The sequence below is a fragment of the Octodon degus genome, unplaced genomic scaffold (genome assembly GCF_000260255.1).
Source record: "Octodon degus isolate 3935 unplaced genomic scaffold, OctDeg1.0 scaffold00021, whole genome shotgun sequence".
Taxonomy (NCBI): domain Eukaryota; kingdom Metazoa; phylum Chordata; class Mammalia; order Rodentia; family Octodontidae; genus Octodon; species Octodon degus.
In genome coordinates, this window is record NW_004524597.1 from 21,144,984 (window position 1) to 21,165,939 (window position 20,956).

Sequence of the window (20,956 nt, forward strand, 5' to 3'; positions counted from 1 at the left end):
TAAAAAAAAGCTCTAAAGAAGTACATAGCTTGAATTTTGGCCCTAATATTTAACAAAGTTAAGGTTAATGTCTTGCTAAGGATACAAGGTTAAGAACAGCTCTTCTTGGCAACCTTGGAGGAGTTAAAGAGAGTCCATTGAAGCACATATTGACAGACAAATTTACTTTGTCATTCCACTTTAAAGTGACATTTTTGTCTAACTGGCATTCTCCAAATATTTGTTGCCTATTGAGATTACTCAATTAGTGTTAGCTTGCTCTTCTGCTGCTTGCTACTTGGGCTAAAACAAAGATGCTATTCAAGGCCACTTGGAATGCTGTTGTTAAGCCAGTCCTAATTGGAATGTAAGATCTATAAAATCTCTCTGAGATGAGCTCCCCATCCCCAAAGTACACTAAAATCTTATTTTAAAATCTGAGCAGGTACTACGTTTGTTACAGAAGAAAGTCAGTACATAGAACAGAGAAGGAAATGTAAGTATGAAGATACATTTTTGGTGTGAGAGGACTTTATATGATAAGATTTTACAATATTAGGATGGAGAAAAGGAAAGAATGGCAGAACCAGAAGGCCCAAGAATGTATAAAGATTTCTAGACAATGAAGCTTATAAAAGAAAATACATAAAGACTTGTTTGGCAAGTTTTTACTCTTATTGATTTGGTTGGGCCTAGAGTGTCCATCCTAAACCTCCTTGTTGTTCAAAGGTGGCTAAAATGACTCTTAAATCATTGGCCTCTCATGCCCAGTCCCCAACCCATTCGGTGATGTAACTGCCAGCAGTGGTCTTTTATTGTCCCTTGTGAGCTGGATACAAGGATAAGGGACAGTGCAACCACAGAGAATTTTCTGTCCTCTTAGATGAGGATGAAGTGAAGTTCATGTGCTGGAGACAGGCTTATAGACAACCACATAAGTCTCTGAGATCTCTGGTTCGAGTTTAGCTTTGGTGGTGAAGATGGCCTTAAAAGTGTTTCAATGATGACATTACCAAGCTCTGTTGCTGTTGCAAGCATGGCTCACTTGAGCCTAAGTTGCCCTGTGGTACATAAAAAAGGGCCTGCAATTGATCAGTCTTCAGTTTCACTTACAGAGATATTTCACTTTCTTTTGAGTGAAGGAAATGCAATTTCTGGCCAAAATCAAAGGTCTTCAAGAGAAGGTGAAGGAGATGCCAGTCAGAGTTAATAATCCAGCAGCCTCGCCTCATCCCTGTCCCAGTTTTTAGTCACTAGAACTAGAAACTCACTGGCAGCCAGAGATGCCTTGGTTGGGGAATGTTTCAATAGGGAAGGTGAGAGATGCACCTCTCCCCCTTTGATATTTTTTTCAGAAAAATTGGAAGCTCAGTCTCAGCTACCATCATTACTTTGGAATACATTCTTTTTTGCCACTTGGACCCTGAGAAGGTACCCTTGACTTTTGTTTCTAACCCTTACCCAACTCATACCCTATGGGAGAAAAATGGTTACCTGTGAGCAACCTGGGCAGAGCCACACAGTGGACTCAACCAATTTGACAGTCATCAAAGTGACTGAAATCAGGTCCTGGACACATCATTCTTAACTCAAAACCTGAGCATTTCCACCACCCTAGAAGTGATCATTATATCTGTGAGCCACTAAATGACCTCAAACTCTACTTCCAGAAAAATCTAATCTGTTTCTTCACATGGTAAATCATGATAACCGGAGGTTCTAACATCCCCTGTTTTAGCTAGTTATACTCATAGATGTCCTTACTTTACCTTTCAGTGGCCCAGTCTGACATGCCTGCTTCCCAAGGGGGCCAAATCACATCATATGCTAATGATGATGAGTCACATGCATATCCCAACAGCAGGTAGACCCTCACCTGGGGTTAGTTTGACTCCTGGTGTTTATGTGGGTAATATGGCTGGAACTCCAGCTTTCCTCCTCAAATCTTATCAGGATGGGCTGGACCCTTGTAGACCTTTTCACAACAGTTTTGATACTTTTGGCTCATCTCTGTTTCCCAACCCTTTCTACTCAATTTCTTGTTTTCTTTGTTTCCTCTTACCTAGACTCTATTATACTTCAGATGGTCATGCACATGGGATCCACCATGCAGAGTGCTCCATGACTTCCAACTGAGTTCCCTTTTGGGTTGGCAAACAAAGCCTCTGGAGGATGTGCCTTACTTCTGACCCCTTCTCACTGGCCCTATTCAGCTAAAAACAGCCACAGGAGACATCTCTACTTGTTCTTAGTGGCAACGATAGTCACATTTCTAGAGGAAGGAATAAGACAGAAATGAGTGAGGCAAGAATCAAAAGTCTATTAGGGTCCTTTCCAGCCAGAGCCCAGGCCCAGGGCCTGTGTGAGACCTTCCTCCTAGTCACCCATCCTCAGATCCCTTTCCAGTCAGAGCCCAGGCCCAGTGTGTGTGCGGGAACATCCGCACACTTGCCTGAACCTCCTCTGTCAGAGAGGCCTGGTGTGGAAACCTGCAGCACAACTCCCTGCAGAAAGGCTAGGAGCCAGACACACCCAGCTAATCAAGGAGCTCAATATCTTGCCAGAAGGGCATAGCAGCTTCAGTTCCATGGGCTGTGGCAGGAAGAAGCTGAGCACAGCAGCCAGACCCAAGTCAGGCACATCTGGACGAGTTCAAATGTGGTAGATACAGACCCGGTAAGCTGAGACACTTTGCTAGACCCAGATCTATGAGAGCATCCTCTTTCTTTCTCTGTTGATCGTGAGGTGGGGGCAACAGGTAACCAGGGTGAATCAGGATGCCTGGAAGACCACATGTACATGGGAGGGAGGTGATCAGACAGAACTTACGGCAACTAATTTAAGTACAAATTCCCAATTTAATATCTTCTTAGCTACACAGACATAATGTTTGCTCATATGGTATAAAATGCAAACCTATTAGTTACAAAAGTTGGTCAACTGCTAAATATTACTACCTATTATTAGTGTTCCTAGTTGTAGTTCTGTAAATACAAACTGTAACTGCCTTAATCACGTAATCTCTCTTGGGTAAGAATTTCATTAGGTGCTATGGTAATAACTGCACCAGTGCTCTACGTGAAAGGTCAGAGGACACTGCTGTACAAAATGACAAAGAGAAGGAGCAAATTGCATTCTCAGGCAGCGAGCCCATCCAGAGCAAATGCAGGAGACACTAGCACAGAAGAAAATGGAAATCACACACATGAAATCTCTGAAATAATAGCATTGGTAGTAAAGAAACAACTGCAGAAAGGTATAAAGGAAATCGGATCAGAAATAATCGCTGAAGTAAAAAAAAAGATAACTATAATGAAAGAATTACTAAGTTCTGCTAAAGAAAGCACAGATAAAAAGATAGAAGAGAATGGAAAAACAATGGAATCCTTAAATGAACAATATGGGAAAGAAATAGAATGCATGAAGCAGATTCAAAGAGATATATAGGAAATTAAAAACCTGATTCATAAGCTGTCAAAATTGTTTGAATAAAAGTGAAGATAGAATTTAAGATCTTGAAAACATGGTTATAGCTGATGAAAAGGTAAGAAAAGATCTCTTAAAAACAACTAGGATGCAGGATGCAGAAAAAATAGTTCAACATCTGCAAAACGATGCAAAGATGACCAACCTAAGACTAATAGGTATCATTGAGAAAAAAGTGTAAATACAAATGATATAAAAAGAATATGGGCAGAGGTAATAGCAGAAAACTCCCCAAATATGGGGAAACAATGTGACAGTCAGTAACTGAAGCATATAGAACTCCAAATAAGATCAACCTAATTAAAAATACACCCAGACATATAATAATCAAGATCCCACAAATCCAGCACAAGAAAAATATACTGAAAGCCACTAGAGAAAATAAACAGATCACATTTAAAGGAAAATCCATCAGAATAATGGCAGATTTCTCTTCACAAACCATCAAAACAAGAAGAGCATGGAGAAGAGTACTTCAAGTCCTCTATGAAAACAAATTCCACCCCGGACAGCTATACCCTGCAAAATTCTGTCAAGTTTAATGGGAAAGTGAAATTCTTCCATGACAAAGAACAACTAAAGAATTTCAAGATGACAAAGCCAACCCTACACAGACTAGTAAGAGCTGTTTTAGAGAGGGACCAAAATAACCACAACTCCATGATAAGGGAAATAACCCATCAAATAGGGCAAACAATTAAACATTAAGTCACCTGGAAGAGAAATCCTATGTGAAGACATAGGGATAGGCAAACAGTTCATGAGCAAAAATCAAACTTCATGGAAAATACTTGAAAAAATCAACAACTGAGATGTCCTCTCATGGATAAATTTTGGCACATGAAAAGAAATTACCAACAGAGTCAATAGACGACCTACAAATTTGGAAAAAAATCTTAACTAATAAGCACTCAGACAAAGGTCTTCTATCTAGAATTTATAAAGAATTAAAAAACCTTAGGGCCCAAAATTTAAAGACCCAATCCATATATGGGCTTCCAAGATGAACACACACTTCTCAGAGGAAGAAATACAAGAAGCAAATAAATATATAAAAAAAAGGTTGCACATCACTAGCCATTCGTGAAATGACAATTAAAACTACACTAAGATACCATCTCACCCCAGAAAGAATGGCTATCTTAAATAAATCAACCAACAAATGTTGGAGGGGCTGTGGGGAAAAGGAATATTTCTCCACTGCTGATGAGAATGTAGATTGCTACAATCATTATGGAAATCAGTTCAGAGACTCCTCAAACAACTAGGACCAGGAATTCCATTTCCATTCAGCTATCCCCATTCTGTGAATTTCCCAAAAGAAATAAAAACATCATATCATAGTAATATATGTACACCTTTTTATAGCAGCACAACTTGTGATACCCAAATATAGAAAACAATCAAAATGCCCATCACCTGAGGAATGGATAAAAAAGATGTGGTGTTTTTATACAATGGAGTATTACTCAGCTATAAAGAAAAATAAATTTGAAGCTTTCATGTATGTGTGTGCTACTTTAAGATATACTCATATGTATAAGCCAGACCTACATGTGTAAATATCATATTTTCTCCCCCTAGTGTAATAACTCAAAAGAAGAAATAAAAATTGAGAGATATAACACAGCTAAAAGGAAAATGAGAACTTAAGGATTAAACAATGAAGAGAGAGAAAGGAGAAAAGTTAGGAAATATGGCAGGGGCAAAAACCACACATTTATATAAACAAGATGGTTGAGGCAGTGGTTCTAAGAGTCTCCATCATGTTTTTGAAAAATAAGTTAATGGATGGAATTCTAACCCTGACTAAACTATATATGCTGATATCTGTGAACTAAGCAACTAAACTGAAGATAGCAATGTGTAATACTAAAACCATGCTTGAAATACCGATCATTTTGGTCTTCTAAATGTGTACTGCTTAAAATGTCAAATCAATTATTGCTATAGTTTCTTTAAAGTCAATATCTGTTTTTAAAAAGTTAGTAGAAGAAAACAAGAGACAAGAAACAATGTCATAGGCTTGTCCTGCTACAATGTTGTATGTGGCTTGATTTCTATATTTCTGTGTACAAGTTTGTAATTTTTTTACATTCTATAGAAATTTAAAGATTAGAATATCCATGGTTGTTGGAAAATAGCAGTTCCATGTTATGTCTAAGGCATTTGATATTCAGAGAGCTGGTGATGTTGAGCTCCACTGTCTCTGTTACAGGGTAATAACATCATTAAGCTTCTCTTCTGGATGGTTAACAACCAAAGTTTGCAGACCAAAAATTAGAGAAAAAGGAGGGCTACAGGATAGCCAATATGTTGGCTGTAGCTCTTTAAGGTCAGTGAGGACTCAGGACATAAGAGAACTTGTGCTGTGACATCTTGTAACTCAGTGGTGTCCCAAATTTTCTGATCAAGGAGATTATGAGGCCATAGACGAAAGTGATTGACAATGTATAGTGTGCTTAAGGAGAGTCACTTAGAGAGAAAACATTCTCTCAGGCTTTCACAGACAGCAAATTGGTCAAGCAATGGCTGTGATTCATCCAGATGACTGATCTACAAGGTGCTATGCATGGTTTCAAGGTAAATCCCAAGCAGACTTGACTGACCTTAGTTACATTGTTAGTTATATAGATCTTGCTTTAACTCTGTCTTAACCTTCCAGCAGAAAAGTATAACCACAAGGTATAAAAAGTAATGCCATATTAATATATTGAACTATAAATGGCTCAAGTCAACAATTTCAGACAATTTCCAGTTGTGCTGACAACCCACTACTATTATGGACTCTTGGACTATGTTGTGCTATTTTCCTGAATTCAAGTACCTACAATCTTTGGACTAGTGTCAAGTATGAAAAGGTCTTTAAAGACTTCTCCAAATACAGCTTCTCTAACAACAATGGAACACCCATCTCTGACAAAACAAAATAAAAAGGGGGGCTGTAAATAAAGGACTGTTTTGTAGTGAAAAAAATATATATATTAGGATAGATTTACAGCTACTCTCTATTAGTTTAATGAGAAGAAATGTTTGTGCAAATATCGTTTAGGCAACATATCATGTCTGCATTTTGTCCTCTGAATAACTACTATAAATTATTATAATAATATGCAATGCATTAATCATTGTAGCTGTCCTACTAACCTGTTTTGAAACTGTTTCGTTACTATCTTTTGCTCATTAAAATGAATAATTTTTTTTTCAAAAGTCTATTAGGCAGTAATTACAGTGCTTCCTTCCCCCCAACACAAAGGAGTAGAAAAGCAAATGAAGGCTTCTGGGTCATCACTCGACAAGGATCTTATAGAAACATGTGCCATCTGTTTGAGCAGTTCTTTCCCTCTAAGCAATGGAGAAAAGAATTTAAAAAGAAGGGAAAACTATATACATAGATACACAGGATACCTGATGTAATCTTACTGCTGATTGCTGTTCATCTATTGAAGGGAACCATTAGTGCCTACATTTTTTTCTTCTTTTTTAAGTTTTTGATCAATTTTAAATGTGTATACCTGGTAATCCGAACAACCAGTTTGAAGACAACAATATGTAATATAACAACGTTTGTTGAATTCCTACCATCTTGTTTAGTGAAATTCTGTACCGTTTCTAATTTTTTAAATTCTCTTTAAATTTTTTTTTAAAAAGAAAAGAAAAATGTCTTCCAGGTGTCCCAAGGCTGTCAGGGACCTCCACAGAGATGACCATGCAGGCCATGACCCAGGACACATGTACATTACATGGGCACCACAAGGACACTGAATACATTGGAACCTTAAATGTATGTAGTCTCCTATAGGGTAGAGATCATGCCACTTACACAAGGGCTCAAGCTTCCCTCTTTCTCATTTAAAAGTCCCTAAACAAGGAGCCTTCTCGGTTATGCTATAAGGAATGCACTCTGGGTTACTGGGAGCTCTACTTTCTTCCATTTGCATCTTTTTATCTGTAAAATAAATTTGCCAGCACTCTATCTCCCCTGTCTACTGTTGTAGTTTTCATCACTAAGGACATGGTATTCTTTTATTGGGCTGGCTTTCTTTCTTTTTTTTTCTTTCTTTCTTTCTTTCTTTCTTTCTTTCTTTCTTTCTTTCTTTCTTTCTTTCTTTTCTTTCTCTTTCTTTCTCTCTCTTTCTTTCTTTCTTTCTTTCTTTCTTTCTTTCTTTCTTTCTTTCTTTCTTTCTTTCTTTTTTTGTACTGGGAATCTACCTCAGGACCTCATGCTTGCCAAGAAGCTGACATTCTCTTATAATTGTGCCTGGACATCTGAAATTTAAAGGGAAGAATTACAATTATAATATGTAATTTGAGCTCTAAATAAATTGATGGAAGTTGAAAGAATTGCAGTGCATGGTGGCACCTAGGTTTGGGAGTTGGAGAGGAGAAAGGCAGAAAACTACAGATGGTACCACACTTCATTACAGAGAGGATATAAAAAGAAAACCAAAAAGATTGGCTTGAACACATGAGGTTGAATGCAGAAAAAGTAGGAGCAGCAAATCATATTGAGGAGATGATTTCCAGGAAAGCAAAGTGTTTACCAGTATTACATGCTGAAGAGAACTAAAATAATCACAGAGATCTTCATCAGAGATACACCACCACAGTCTGATCAAAATTTAATGAGTAAACGGGCAATAAAGAATGAGAGGTGACTGGTGGAAATTGTTCTAACTATGAAGAAGAGTGCTAATCAGAGAAGGGCTTGAATATGCTGAAGAATGTAGGGTAGGGACATTGGACAGCTAAAAATGCTTACAAGAAACTTACGGATGAATGAAGAACCATGCCAAGGAAGAAGTTGGGATCCATTGCACAATATTTGATGAATAAGAAAGGAAAACATTGTCTTCTGACAGTGAACATTTTCAAAGGGTACAGCTAGGAATTTGAATAGATCTAGACCTGGTGAAATTGATTTTCTTGAAGGATCAAAATAAAAGTCATTTCCTAAGAAAGAGAGAGTGAAGGATGAAGGCTGGGAAGGGATCTCTGCAGGAATTTTAGAATGCTGGTGCAACCATTGTTGAAAGTACAAGAAGAGGATGAGCTGTGTCCAAAAGCTGACAAGTGGTATTATGGCTCAACTGATTTTAAAAATATATGTTACTGGTGCTACCACTGTCTATCTTTAAAGAAGTTATGGGCCTTCATGAAAGACTCTTAATTTTATTTGTAATCAATAATTATTTTATGAGCCAGCAAGATAGCTCAGCGGACTAAAGCTGCCTGCAGGGACTGGGGTTCAGCCCCCAACATGCGGAGCTGGGCCTGCCCCTGGGGCATGCTGAGAAGACGACTGAGACTAGGCATGGTAGCTCGCACCTGTAATCCCAACGTTTGGGAGGCTGAAAGCAGGAGAATCATTATGAGTCCAATCTGTGTAGTGAGAACCTGTAGACCTTGTACTAAATATATAAAAAAATATTTTATGAATTTTTATTTCTATAAGGTAGTGCTTTTGATTTACTTTACATCTCACAATTTCACCCCCGAATTTAAATTTCATGCTTGTATATTATTTTCTCATGCTCCCTGCTGTCATTTTTGTATTATTAACAGTGCACTACAGCACTGAGAGAGGTCAGCTTCAATATTCACAGAGATTTTGATTGTGTTTCATTTTCATCTGGATCTGTGCCTGTTAATCCAGTTTCCAAATTGGATTTTTTTTTGTTTTTATGGAACCGGGGATTGAACTCAGACCCTTGTGCTTGCCAGGGAAGCACTTATTCCACTGAGCCATCTCCCTGGCCCCCCAATTGGGTTTCATTGTCCCATATAGTCTACTTTCTTCATTTGAGGTTTTTTTTGTGTGTGTTTACTACAGGGTCTACAGGGTGTCACTACACAGATGGGACTTGTAGTGATTTACCTAACTGAACTATTTCTCCTAAGAGAATATTTGTCCCTGTAAGGGTTCTGCCTGCTCATGGTGCATCTGACTGTGTTTACTACAGCCTCTGCTCAATGGTAGGTACTTAGTAAGTGTTGAAGATTCAAATGATTTCTCCAATTTTACTCTTAATTAAACAAAATTTTTTAAATATTGAATATAGTGAGCTTTTTAAAATGTATAATTAATATGGAGGTATATTCATCCAGTAGTTATTATTGAATAACTTTTACACACTCTCTATCAATACTATCAGCACACTTGATCTGTGTTGCACAACCTTAATTGTCCCACTTGGGTTACTGTTTCATACTTGGGCTTCCTTTAGCAGAGGCCTCCAGACAGTTTTTAAGTTAGATACCTGAGTCCACCCAAGTCTTCTCTGCAGGTCATTAGACCTCTTCTATACCAGATCCATCGATGGAAGCTCATTGCTCCAATTTTCCCTCTGCAGCCTGATCTACTCAGACAGCAGACAGCAGTAAGCTTTGCAACAACTGAAGTCATTTCCACCCTACGGCAGTTAAATGAAAGAATAAACTAGAAGGCAGCCTCTTCTGTGTTGGACAGTTCTAATTATTATTAAAGGTTATACAAGTTCAAAGTAAAAAAATATATCTATGCTTTAAGTAATACTTAAGTACATTTTTTACTATAAAAGTAAAACATGCACATACTAAAACATTAAAATATTTCAGAAAGATATCAGATGTCTGTGAGAGTAAAATCCTTTCTTCACCCTTCGTTGCAGGAAAAGATTTTCTCATTGAGAAGCATAATTGCATTTTTTCCCTTTCTTGTTCACTGTGCTGCTATAAAGATAATGTGACCTGTATTTATAAGTCTGGTAAGAAAGAATAGATATGCTTGGTTAAGCTCCACCCTCCTTTTTCCTCTTGGGGATGTCCATCTTCCAGGTGCAGGCTGTCCACTAATAGAGTGCCACATCCAGTTCACTCTCAAAATTCCCAGGGGGAAGTATGGCAAGAGGATGGAGAGATGAAAGAGGCAGAAAGCTGAGGTCAGATGGAGCCCTCTCTCTGGATGGGAGGAAAGGAGCTGCTCCACCACTGCAGAGCATCATATTTGTGTTCTCAGGAGGCTGACACCAATTCCAATCCCTCTGCCTAGCCTCTTTGTCAGGTTCTCCTGAACATCTTTTCTTGGAGCCAGAACAGCTTGTTTTAGTGGTTCACCTTGTATCTGTGATCTGTCTCCAACTTTAGCTTCTCTCTACAGTAGAGGGATGGGATACAAGTATTCCCCTTTGGATAAATTAGTTTGCTTCTGAGACTCACTTACCATATTTATTTGAGTCTCATAAACGTTGCATTCTTATCACTGATCTTTATCTTTATGAAAGTATTTTTCCTTCACAATTATTTTGTTTCTCCATTTACTGAAGTCATTGGCAGAAAAATAAGAACTCTTTTATTTTTTCTGTCTTTTTAAAAAAGAGAATAAAAATAGTACAAGAAAATTAGAAGCAATACAGAATTTCACTACAAAAAATGATAGGAATAAAACAATGACCCTCCTGTTATTTCTTAAACATCTCTTTGGAGACTCCTGACAATAATAATAACTCACCCAATCCAAAACATTAGTCTTAATTTCTACATTAATGGTAAATATGTCCTTCAATTCTTTTTTTTGGGGGGGGAAAAACCTCTTTCACATTTTTATTACATTTTTATATACAAGCAGGGTCAGTGGAGGTCGAAGTATGTATTGTATTTATCACTGTAAAATATTCATTTACACTGGATGTTGCACCTTGTGCAGCACTCCACACAGGCCACATAAAACCACTCTGTTCTGATTTACTAGAGTCATATAGTGCATCATTGTTGCATAGTACACTCCTTAACTAGCCCAGTAGGTAAAACTGTATTCTCCTGTTTCCATAAGCCATGTTGAGTAGTTGCAGTCTAAACCAGGTGCAGTGTATTTCATAGGGCAGCACCCAGTTGGGTTTCGTAATTTATCTATCCCAGCAAATGGAGGTGGTTTGTGGTATAAAGCACTTTCTTAGGCTGTTTCTCTCTCCCCATCCAACTGCATGCTGCAACTTATCTTCACTAATGATCTCTTGCCAAACACTTATTTTAATGTATAAAAACTTCAGTAAAACCAATGTAATATTGGTTTTAGAAAGATTCCCTTACAGAATTATTTTAATCCTCCTTGAAAGTATATCTGTTTAAGATTAAAATCCAGATCTTATGCAATTTTTATAACAATGAAAAGAACACGATTAATATTCACTTCCTTCAGAAAGAACTTCCAGATTGCTTGACACAAGGTTTCTACCTCCTCTGTACTTTTAAGACATCTGTTAATACAGAAAATATTAAAATTGCTAAGAACATCAACAGACCTAATGCAGTTCCACTTTATGAATTACAAGACCTATGTAGATTTGAAAAACTTATGGATGTATCTTGGAGTTGCATTCAGATTTATTCATACAGTGGCATTTTAAATACATAGTGCGTAGTGTGGATTGGTATGTTTAGTTTCACATTACCTGCAAGAGTGTCACCACATGGAATTATGGCCAAAGATTTCATAACTTCTGTGTAGTAAGGAGATTTTAGTATGATGGATTGGAGATTATTTTAAAAGGCTATGTGCAAATAATAGCAGTGATAATGGCAGTAGACATTTTATAATTTTACTTAATCTTTACTTCTGCCCTTTCATGTTTCACATGAACATCTGTCTTATGATTTATGAATTAGACATGAGTAATTCTCTTACTAAAAAAGAAAGTAAAGGATAGATATTATTGTTGCACTGGCAAATGATATTGTGAAGATTTTCACCTAGGATCATTTTTCAAAATTCCTTATATTTGGGTTGGAAAGACCGAATGGTGAGCTCCAAGCTGAGGCAGGACAGGGTCTCAAGTTTAATGTTAGCCTGAGCAATCTAGTAAGACTGTGTCTCAAAATAAAAAAGACAGAAGGCTGGGATATAGATTAGTAGTAAACTGTCTTGCATTTTGATCCCCTAATAATGAATTTCTTTTTTAAAAAAATTAAGAAATGATCAACTTTCTATTATAGGAGTTTTGAAGTAATGTGACTATTTGGCGTTAGGTAGAACCCACACAATCGACTAGACTAGGCAGTCTGATGCAAGAAGATCTGTTGCAATGAATGCGCAGGAATACACAGTGTTGTTACAAGTATCTTGCTGGATACGTTGCTGGCTCCCCTTGTCTAGTACCTCAACTTCTTGGTGGGAATCCCCACTTGACAGAGACAAATTAGAGCAAGCTGCAAGAGTACATTGATGAGACACAGAAAAGTTCAGTGGTTCATAGATAAGCCCACCATGGCCAGATTTACAGCTCTACACCTACTCAACATGAGAATGCCTGGCACCTATCAAGGCCTTTCCCTTCACCCCCAGACTGCTGATCACAACTCTGACTCCCTTCAGCCAGAAGTAGCCAGAAGAGTCACAATCTCTTGCTTCCTCACAGCACATAAGGGCATCTCTTCAGAAGGGGGAATATTACAGGCAGATAAGCAAAGTAAAAACAGGTAGTCAGGCAGGGTAAGACTCCTGAAGGAGTTGACACAGGGGATGAAATCATGTAACTGTGGCTGGAGGCACATCTGTTAGAGACCAGGCCTCAGGATAAAGACAAAATGACCAAGCTGGGTCTGGTTGCACACACCTGTAATCCCAGAACTTGGGAGGCTGAGGTAGGAGGATTGCCAGTTCGAGACCCTCAGCCTGGGCTTCAGGGTGAGCCTGGGGCTGGCCTGAACTGCACAGAAAAACCCTGTCTGAAAATGACAAAGAAAACAAAAGAAAAAAATAAAGATAAAATGATCAGGGACACATACCTCTCCAGGGATAAACAACAAATTACTGTCAGTCACCCAGTAGGTGACCAAAAACCCTTGACTCGTCTCTTCCTAAGAACGTTCTTGTTCTCTCCATGTACACTTGCTATATGGCTTGCATCCCCACTGGATCAATATTGCCTAAATGGCTAAACTTGTGATCTTATTGGTTGATTATAATTTTGTTCTATGTTGTGCCCACCTTGTGATTTTGTGCCCGCCATATGAGTTTATCCACCACAGAGACACGCACTCGGTTCAGAACTAGTCCTTCACTTTGCTTCATTGAAAACTAATGTTTTTAAAAATAAAGAAGCATCCGTAACCCTTCAATCTCATGGAGCAAATGCTTTTATATACTTACTATATTTCTAAAATTACTACTTTTTTTTGGGGGGGGGAGGGTTGGTTTTGTCTTTTTGAGACAGGGTCTTGCTCTGAAGTTCGGGCCGGCCTTGAACTCACTTTGTAGCCCAGGCCGGCCTTGAACTCACAGTGATCCTCCTGCCTCAACCTCTCAAGTCAAGTGCTTGGATTCCAGGCATGTGGCACCATGCCCAGCTAAAATTACTTTTAAGGTAATATTATTCTAATATTTTAAATAACTTTTTATAAATGTTTTATGGTATACATGTTAGCATAGTATTTCTGTAAATTATTTTTGCAAAAATAGATCATAAGCATTATATAAAAATGTGAACATTAGATAAAATAATGTAAATGAGTATTATTGAGATATTTATAAAATATAATATAGATATATTAAATATAAGTATATTGTAAAACACATTCTCTCTCTCCTCAGGCCCATGACCATAAAAGGTTGAATCCCACTGGCCCAGGTGATAGGTACCAGTGAACCACCCTAGAGGGGGCATGTGGCACTCACAGAAGGATTTACAGTAGCACTCACTGATGACTTGTGTATAGGAGAAAGCTGGAACCAAGAATGACAAATTCCAGTATCTGGTTTGAGCCAGTATCTGGCTTGAGCAAAATAAGAAGATGGCAGTGCTGTGTAACGAGGAAGCAATGAAACTGAAGGCTGGTTTTGGGGATGTTGCCTGTGAGGTGTATTTGTCTTTAAAAGGTAAATCTCTGAGGTGTTCTCTGAGACTAAAAGATGCAATTGAGGGTCGTTAATATAGAAGAGTGAAGAAGCGATGGCATCACTTGTGCACACAAAAGGAGCTCAGGGATGGAGCCATGAGGAACACTTAAAGGGCCAGGAGTAAACGCTGCTGCAAAGAAGGCAGAAAGCGGAGGAAACAGAAGAAGGGAAAATGTTATGCAAGGAAACAGAAGAAGGGAAAATGTTACAAAAGAAGGAAAGCTCTTCCTGCAACTCAGTACTAAGATGCCAGGAAAGGAGAAAAACAAGTTGAAAAGCCACAAGGAAAAATAAAAGCAAGAGAACAAGTCAAGTGTATCTTCTAGAGTTTAATAATATTTGGGACAATATCAACAGAAAAATAATCAAGGTTGGAGCCACTCACAGCTACAGTCAGAATGCGGGTTTCCAAAGACTGATTTGGGAATCACACAGCTGTTGTTCGGCTGAGGGGGAAGGAAAGGGGCAGCTGGAGGTAAGCAAGTCAGAGGTTCCAAGCCTTAAGATGTCTAGGGAAGGACAATTTGTCACAGAGAGGTGTTATGTATGAGAATGATGCAGAAGGTGCAGGAATGTACAAAATCTGTGGTCCTGCTCAGGGTATAGATCTAGACCTGTATGTCATAGTAGAGGTTTTATATATTATAGAATGTGTTACTTTAGTATATATTGCATGTAACACGTATGTTCTTTTTTTTGGCAGTTTTCAACCCTTTTAATTTTTTAATTTTGAGACACAGGATATAGTCTGGTTAAGTTGCCTTGGCTGGCTTCAAATTCGTGATCAGTCCTCCTGCCTCAACTTGCCAATTAGTTGGAGTACAGGCATGCAGTATCACATACCACTGGACTCTTTAAAATAAGAATAGTTAGCTTGGAGTATAGTGCATCAGTACAGCATTTGCCTAGCAAGAACAAGGTCTTGAGTTCAATCCCTGACATCTAAATTTATTATTATTATTATTATTATAATTATTATTACTACTATTATTTTGTATTTTTAGGACAGCATCTCACTACTAGATTGGATTTGTAGTGATCTGCCTGTTTACAGCCTCTCAAGAGCTGGGATTACAGGCACCTGCCACCACACCCAGTCTCAATTGCTGTCTCATCACGCCCTGGGGGCGGGGCTGGCACAACAGGCCCAGGATTCGAACCCTCTGCCCCTGCACCTGCTTGCAGGCTCTTTAACTTGCTGAGTTATTTGGCCAGCTCTTAAAAATTAATTATTTTTGAAAGGGGGCCAGGAATTTAGTTCAATGGTGCATTGCCTTTCTGGCAAGTATTAGGTCCTGAGTTCGATTTCTGATACTCAAAAATAAATAGAAGTTTTTCAACCAAGGCATGGTGGTGAATACCTGCAATGCTACCTCTGGAAGGCTAAAGCAGTAGGGTTTTAAGTTTGAGCCCAGCCTGGGCAATTTAGTAACTTAGTGAGACCCTCATCTCAAAAAATAAACCAAGAAACAAAAGAAAACAAAAAACTTGGGGTATTGCTCAGTGAGCAGCTCCTGGATTCAATCCTCAGTATGGGGAAAAAAAAAGTTTCCATTAATTTCTCCTGATAGCTTTTGTCTAAGCACAAACTTAGGGTCTCACTCATAGTAGGCAAGCTCTGCCACTGGGCTACATCCCTCCTCCTGTGACACCTTTCTTAGTTACACATTACATTTGGGGTATATTCTAGATTTTAAAGTTGTGAATACTAAAGTCACTGGGCATTTTTACTGGGGTCTACACTAAGAATTAAAAATAAAAGAAAAATACTGTGAAAAAAGAGAAATGCTCACAATATTTTGACTCCGTTTTTCATTGATATAAGTTATTGCCAAAAGTACGTAAATTTTGAAGCAATCAGTTTATTTCTTACAGCTTTGGAGGGCAGAACATCCAAGTTAGGCCACACCTGGTAAGGATCTTTAAGCTGGTGAAGACCGCAAAGAGTCCTCCCTCCACAGAGGTGGGGGACATCGCAAAACAAGGCAAAGCAAGCTTGCTAACTCGGGTCTCGCCTCCTCTTCTACACCAACAAGGGGGTCACAGGACCCCATGCTCATGACTTTGTGATTTCATCTAATCTTTATCTTCTACTCAAGATTCCTTCCAAATACCACTAACATGTGATTTGGAGAACTAAGTTTCAACATAGGGTTTGGAGAAGACAAACACCTACCCTGAGAAAGTTGTGTGTTTATAAAAAAGAATTGATATTTAGAACTTATGTGATATTCCATCTGAGGGGCAGGGGGACCCACAAAATGTTTCACACAAATCAGTATTTAACAGAAATCTGAACCTCTTCTACCAATATCCAAATCCTTTTTACCAACAAAAAATTAAATGTTATCAAGCATTGATTTTCAAAAAGGAGATTATCAGTTAACATGAAAAATATTTTCAAATATGGTCATGTGTAAGGCCCTGGGAATAAAATTTTGTAGAAATATTCTTTCTGAAGACTGTAAAACCACATTAGAAAGATGGAATTATGAGCTTCAAAAGATATCTGTTTACAACTAGGGTGTGAAAGAAGCTCAGAAGAGATTATAGCATTAAGCAAGTATTTCACAGATGAGATGGGTTTTGAGTTGATCATGCAAGGAGAAAGAGCACAAGCACAGGCCTTCTCCAAGGCAAAAAGAAGTGAGGTGGGTGTGGTGGGTAACATGAATCTATCAGAAGAAGGGTATAAACAAACTGGTGTTGTACATTTTCATCCAGGGTCCCCATTACTTAGGAGATATCGTCAGCTTTTTCCCTTTCCGTTGTCTTTGGTATATACAAGGAAGGAATTTAAATCAGTTTTTAAATGATAAGCAAAACACAAGAAAGTTAGCAAAGGTGTATAAAGAAGTACAGAACCCACTCAAAGTTAACTATAAATGAACTTTGAATTTTGTACCACACTACATTACTCCCTTACCCTATTTCCTCTGTCATGTGAGGTTTAGAGAACTGTCTCTATATTAAAAATAAGAAGGTATCCAAAGAGGAAAAGCAGTTCCTAAAATGGTTCCACTGTATTTTTACACTACTTTTAAGAGACTCCTATGCTTGATTTATTGTTGGGTGATACATTTGCCTTTGCAATAGTTTCTTCATGGCTCCTCATGTTGCAATAATTAGGAACAAGGTCAATTTCAATCTAGGAGGGCCTCAGGGGATTGTGACAAAACAGAGGCCAGCACAGAGGTGGGAATTGGGCCCAGAAGACAGCAGTGCAGGTGGGCTAGAGCTCAGGAGACACAGACACAATTCCTGCTCTGTGTGTGTGTGTGTGTGTGTGTGTGTGTGTGTGTGCGCGCGCGCGCAGGTGCACATACACATTGGGTTGTGTTTATGGGGAGAAGGAGCAGATCTCAATCACAAAAACAAACCTGCAATAAAAGCTTTTCTTTTCGATGCTGTTTGTGGAGGGAAAATTTTACTTCAGATTTCTGCTTACCCTGGCATAAAGAGTCCAAGCCACAGTTAGCAGGAAGCCTCTCACAACATTGGCGTTATGTTCTCCCTGATCTCTCAGAGCACCTGCTGAAGGCCAGATGTGCGCCTTTAATCACCGGTATATTTAGTCAGCAGCATATTCAGGAAGAAATAGGGCCCCATCCATCGTGTTCTTTTGTGCTATTGACACATCGATTTAGGCCTTTGAAATGTCCTTAGTCTCCAGCCCCAAGTGAAAGACTTCTCTGTGTCATTGTTGAGGAACATTTTGGAATTGAAAAATCACAAGCTGCTGTCCTTTCTTGCTTCTGTTCTCAGCCAAATTAAAAAAAAAAATTCTTTTTAGGAGACATCTCACATTGTTGCTGTCAAAATAAATGTTCTATAATTCCTTTTCAGAATTATTTATTGAGTTGACATTTCATTTTATTTTTCTCCATCTTAGAGAAACAGTGTGGCATGGAGATTCTCATAGTGCATGGTATGGTCAAATATACATTAATTGATCTGTCTTACTAAACACCGAACATAAAAATGGACAAAGGCCAGTTTATCTTACCAACTCCACAGTGGCCAGCCCAGGACACTCAAGATTTGGTCAATAACCACCAGCTTTCCTAATGTTTGCTTTCTTTTTCAAATCAGAACAGTGAGAGAAAGCCAACAACGCTTCTATAACCCATCACAAAGTGTGCCCCACTTCTGTTTCACCAGCCACCTGTTTCCTTTGTTTTCCTGAAGAGTTTCCTTTTCTTCAGTATAAATCTCCTGCACTTTGAGACTTGATTGAGTTGCCATCAAACTCAGGTGATAATGGTTGGCTGATGCGGTAGAGTGAATGTGAAGTAGATAACTTCTTTTATTGGATTGTGTTTGCTCATGTTCACAGTGTGTCATTCTCGAGGCCCTGACTGACTTACAACAGGGTCAGACAGGCTTGTAGGTACCTTCCAACATTCCTTATATGGTGAAAGTAAGTTTCAGATACCACACACACAGCAGCCTTGTCCACCCATCCTAGAGATAATCTGACATAGAAGACAAGATGCATCACTTTAACTCTGACTTGTTATTAATTCAGAGTGATTAAAATACGAAGTGAGACATTTATTTTGGGTTATCTGAAACAAACAAGAGCTGAAACAGTGACGTAAAGATTTTTTAAAAATTTGCATTTTAAAAATCAGAGTCAGTCTGTGAGTCAGGATCTGTAGGCGGAAGACAATCTATATTTTTTCCTGAATATCTGTCATTGCATGCTGTCGGGATTTCAATTAGACAATAGAAGAATATTTCATTAAAATTTGCTTATGCTTTGCTGCATCTTATTCTCACATGTGCCAACATTCACAATACACCTCCAAAATTTTATTAACAGATCAGATTCATTCCATTCTCAGGAGAAATTATACTCAAAATATAGGATGTACTTTTTTAGTTTGTGTTCCGGCTCTCCTGGTTTTCTGTTGTTTGCCCTCTTGTCCTCTTCAGCCCTTTTTTTTTTTTTTTTCTACTTCCTCTATTTGATAACCCACTCTTATGTAATCTGATAACTAAATGACCCTGAGCTCTACCCTATTGATGGCTACTGCAGAAGCCTTCAATACCTATTATATTGCACAGAAAATAAAATGCCTGCAGGGACCGCCTATACTTAGTAAATACTCAACAAATATGTTTTGCATGTATGTATGAATAAATGAATATAAAAATCTACATAAATATTTAATTATTAGAAACTTTAGACTTTCACCAAATGAAAGAAAATATTGTCAACTCCATAAGTAATGTTATGTAATTTTCAAAATTAGTCAGATTTTAAAGCGATAAATTTCAATTTAAAAGAATCTTCTAAATTTATGGCATTTTATTCACCTAGATTTTTGTAAATAGTTGAAGTGCTATCTGGTTTTAAGATGATTATATTTACAGCAGTTCTTAGTGCTGTTAATTAAACAAGAGTTGAAAATAAAATAAAATAACAAATAATTTAAAAATATTTAGATTAGGCTTTTAGATATTTTTCAATAGAGTTTAAGTTTTCAAGTTTGGAATTATCTGACAATTTTAAACTATGGCCTTAATATTTCCTATCTAGATATATTGTTCTGGGCTGGTCTCAGCTCCATTCAATATCTTCTTCAGAAATACACTATGTAACTTCTGAGGTGAGTGTAAAGGACTGATGGTTAAAAAAAGACCTGATTTTTCTCCTAAAAGATGTAAGAAAGGGATTGTAATACCTTGAAAAGAACATTATTTATTCAAATATTAAAATATTAAAATATAGCAACACAATTTATCAAAGCAAAATCTTGGAAACAACCAAAATTCCCATCATCTGAGGAATGGATGAAAAAGATACAGTATTTTTATACAATGAAGTATTACTCAGCTATAGAGAAAGGCAAACTTGAGGCCTTCATAGGTAAGTGGATGCAAAGGCTACACTCATAAGTGAAATAAATTAGATCCACATGTGTAAGTATTATAATATTTCCCTAGTGTAACAACCTCAAAGCATAAATAAATTCTGAAAGATATAATAGATGTAGTAAAACAGAAAGAAACTGAACATAATTAATAACTGAACAACCAAGATGAGAGAAACATAAGATAGAAAAAAGGAAGGGGAAAAATCATGTTTAGATAATGACACTAATGATTTCCATCAGTTTTTTTTAAACAGCTATTGTAGTTGCTTAGTTCACAGATATCAGCATATAGACTTAGAATGAAAATCCTACCCATTAACTGCTATTTTCAAAAATCTGATGGAGATTCTTAGGACCACTGCCTTAACCATCTTGTTTATATAAATATATGGTTTGTCCCTGCCATATTTCCTAACTTTTCTCTTTTCTCTTCTTTGTTGTTTAATTCTTAGGTTCTTGCTTTCCCTTTAACTGTGTTATAACTTTCAATTTTTATTTCTTCTTTTGAGTTCTTATACTAGGGAGACAATATGATGTTTACACATGTGGGTCTGGTTTATTTCACTTATGAGAATATCTTTAAGTGGTGTCCACTTATATATGAAGGTTTTGAGGTTTTTCTTTATGGCTGAGTAATACTCCACTGTATAAAAACACAACGTCTCCGACGAGTAGGAATTGCTGCCGACTTCCGGGAACCCCCAGACCCAGTCCTAGCCCAGGTCCACAGCAGGAA